Source organism: Artemia franciscana, chromosome 21 (genome assembly GCF_032884065.1).
Source record: "Artemia franciscana chromosome 21, ASM3288406v1, whole genome shotgun sequence".
NCBI lineage: Eukaryota > Metazoa > Arthropoda > Branchiopoda > Anostraca > Artemiidae > Artemia > Artemia franciscana.
Genome location: NC_088883.1, coordinates 11,419,161 through 11,422,439, shown reverse-complemented (window position 1 = coordinate 11,422,439; position 3,279 = coordinate 11,419,161).

The following is a 3,279-nucleotide window of genomic DNA, read 5'->3' as shown; positions in this document are numbered from 1 at the left end:
TTGATACAAACAGTTACATCAAAAGAATTGCATTTTAATGCTGATTTTAAATATATAAGTTTCATCAAGTTTAGTTTTACCGGTCAAAAGTTACGATCCTGAGAAAATGTGCCTTATTTTAGAAAATAGGTGGAAATACCCTCTAAAAGTCACATAATCTTAACAAAATCATACCATCAGAGTCAGCGTATCCGAGAACCCTACTGTAGAAGTTTCAAGCCCCTATCATAAAAAAGGTGGAATTTAGTATTTTTGCCAGAAGACAGATAACGGGTGCGTATTTTTGTTTTTTCTTTGTTGTTTTTTTCCTCAGGGGTGATTGTATCGACCTAGTTGTCCTAGAATGTCGCAAGAGGGTTCATTCTAACGTAAATTAAAAGTTCTAGTGTCCTTTTTAAGTGACCGAAAAACTGGAGGGCACCGAGAACCCCCCCCCCCCCCCCACCGCTCATTTTTCTCCAAGGTCACCGGATCAAAATTTTGAGATAACCATTCTGTTTAACTCAGTCAAAAACCTAATAAATATGTCTTTGGGGATGACTAAATCCACCTCAGTTCCCGGGGGAGGGGCGGCAACTTATAAACTTAGACCATTGTTTACACATAGTAGTTGTTAATTATGAAGTGTACAGACGTTTTCAGGGGGACTTTTTGTGTTGGGGTTAGGGTGGGTCGGGGGGGGGGGGGGCAGGTTACGTGGGAGGATCTTTCCATGGAGGAATTTTTCATGGGGGAAGATAATTTCCATGAAGGGGTCCTAGGATTTTCTAGCATCATTTATAAAAAGACAATGAGAAAATATTTTTTTTCAACTGGAAGTAATGATCAACATTAAAACTTAAAACGAGCATAAAATATTACTTAAATAAGGGGGTTTGTCTCTTCCACAATACCTTGCTCTTTACGCTAAAGTATTTTTAGTAACTTCGATTAGTTATTCTACGGCCTTTGTGATTCAAGGGTCATTCTGAAAGATTTGGGACAAAATTCAAGCTTTAGTGTAAAGAACGAGGTATTGACGAGGGGGCAAACTCCCTCATATACGTAATAAAAATACACACATATATAAGATCGTTACATAAGCTAATTCGTAAGGTACGTATGTTTATTACTAAGAAAAACGTTTGTAAAAACAAAACAAAACAAATCTAGTTGTATTTTTAAGCAACCAAACATTTGTAGGTAACTAGGCCTCCTTTCCCACCCCCTTTTTTTTTAGCGAAATCGTCCGATCAAAACTATGAGAAAGCCATTTAGCTTGTAATTAATATAAAACTGCTGCTCCAAACTAAACATTCGTATGATATATGGGTAGATTATAGCAAAATATATCGTGCAGAGTACATTCCGGCAGAATATGCTTCAATCTTTTGAGGATGCCAACTCCACGTGCAACTTTGGTGGAGATAATGTCGCTATGATGCTTCCACGATAGATTTGAATCAATATGGAAGCCGAGGTAGCGCAGTGATTTAACTTGTAAAATAGGCTTTTCACCTAATAGAACTTTACTACTTACATCAAAAGAATCACCCACTCTACAGAATGTCAGTCAGAATTTTTCTTTACATTCACACACAGCAAACTTAAACTTGTAAACATCTCTAATCTTTTGAGAGTAATATGAGCTTTTACTATTAAATCATCTGCGGATTTTGCAAATACTGTTAGCAATATATGTATCCTTTAGATAAACGCGCATCTTGTTCACATAAACTGAATAAAGTAAAGGGCCCAGCACAGACATTTTGCTATTTATAATGTTAGATATTGTCGTATGAGTGTCTACACCAGGTAACTACTTTACCCCATGAAATACAAGGCTATCAAGCATGGACTCCTGATCATAATTATCAAGCTTTTTTTCTATTCGACCGATTCTCTCCTCCAAATTTTCAATTTGAAATCTCAGACTAACAAGAGCCTGCTCAATTTTGCAAACTTTGGATTAAACTCGAGTGTGATTGAATCATAAACCTGGCTGATTATCAGTTCAGTATCTTCTTTGTTCAATGAATTTGGGTCATTGGACGGTTAATTCGAAAAAAGTGACGTCTTGCATATGGTTCTAGAATTCTATTCTATTGATTCTAGACCAGCTAGATTCAATAGTAGATAGAACAGTGAAAGTTTGATTCTAGCTAGTCTATCTACTATTTCTATGAGTCATATGCAAGACGTCATTTTAGAAAAGACTTTTTCACTATTCAATAAATAGATTCAAATCTATTTGAATCTAGAATCAAACTTTCTGTTTGATTCTAATAGAATCAATAGAATAGCACTAGTTCGTATGTGACGTCTTGCATATGGTTCTAGAATTCTAATCTATTGATTCTAGCTAGTCTATCTACTATTTCTATGAGTCATATGCAAGACGTCATTTTAGAAAAGACTTTTTCACTATTCAATAAATAGATTCAAATCTATTTGAATCTAGAATCAAACTTTCTGTTTGATTCTAATAGAATCAATGGAATAGCACTAGTTCGTATGTGACGTCTTGCATATGGTTCTAGAATTCTAATCTATTGATTCTAGACCAGCTAGAATCAATAGTAGATAGAACAGTGAAAGTTTGATTCTAGCTAGTCTATCTACTATTTCTATGAGTCATATGCAAGACGTCATTTTAGAAAAGACTTTTTCACTATTCAATAAATAGATTCAAATCTATTTGAATCTAGAATCAAACTTTCTGTTTGATTCTAATAGAATCAATGGAATAGCACTAGTTCGTATGTGACGTCTTGCATATGGTTCTAGAATTCTAATCTATTGATTCTAGCTAGTCTATCTACTATTTCTATGAGTCATATGCAAGACGTCATTTTAGTTTCACTATTCTGTTTGATCAAACTTTCTGTTTGATTCTAATAGAATCAATAGAATAGCACTAGTTCGTATGTGACGTCTTGCATATGGTTCTAGAATTCTAATCTATTGATTCTAGACCAGCTAGAATCAATAGTAGATAGAACAGTGAAAGTTTGATTCTAGCTAGTCTATCTACTATTTCTATGAGTCATATGCAAGACGTCATTTTAGAAAAGACTTTTTCACTATTCAATAAATAGATTCAAATCTATTTGAATCTAGAATCAAACTTTCTGTTTGATTCTAATAGAATCAATGGAATAGCACTAGTTTGTATGTGACGTCTTGCATATGGTTCTAGAATTCTAATCTATTGATTCTAGCTAGTCTATCTACTATTTCTATGAGTCATATGCAAGACGTCATTTTAGAAAAGACTTTTTCACTATTCAATAAATAGAT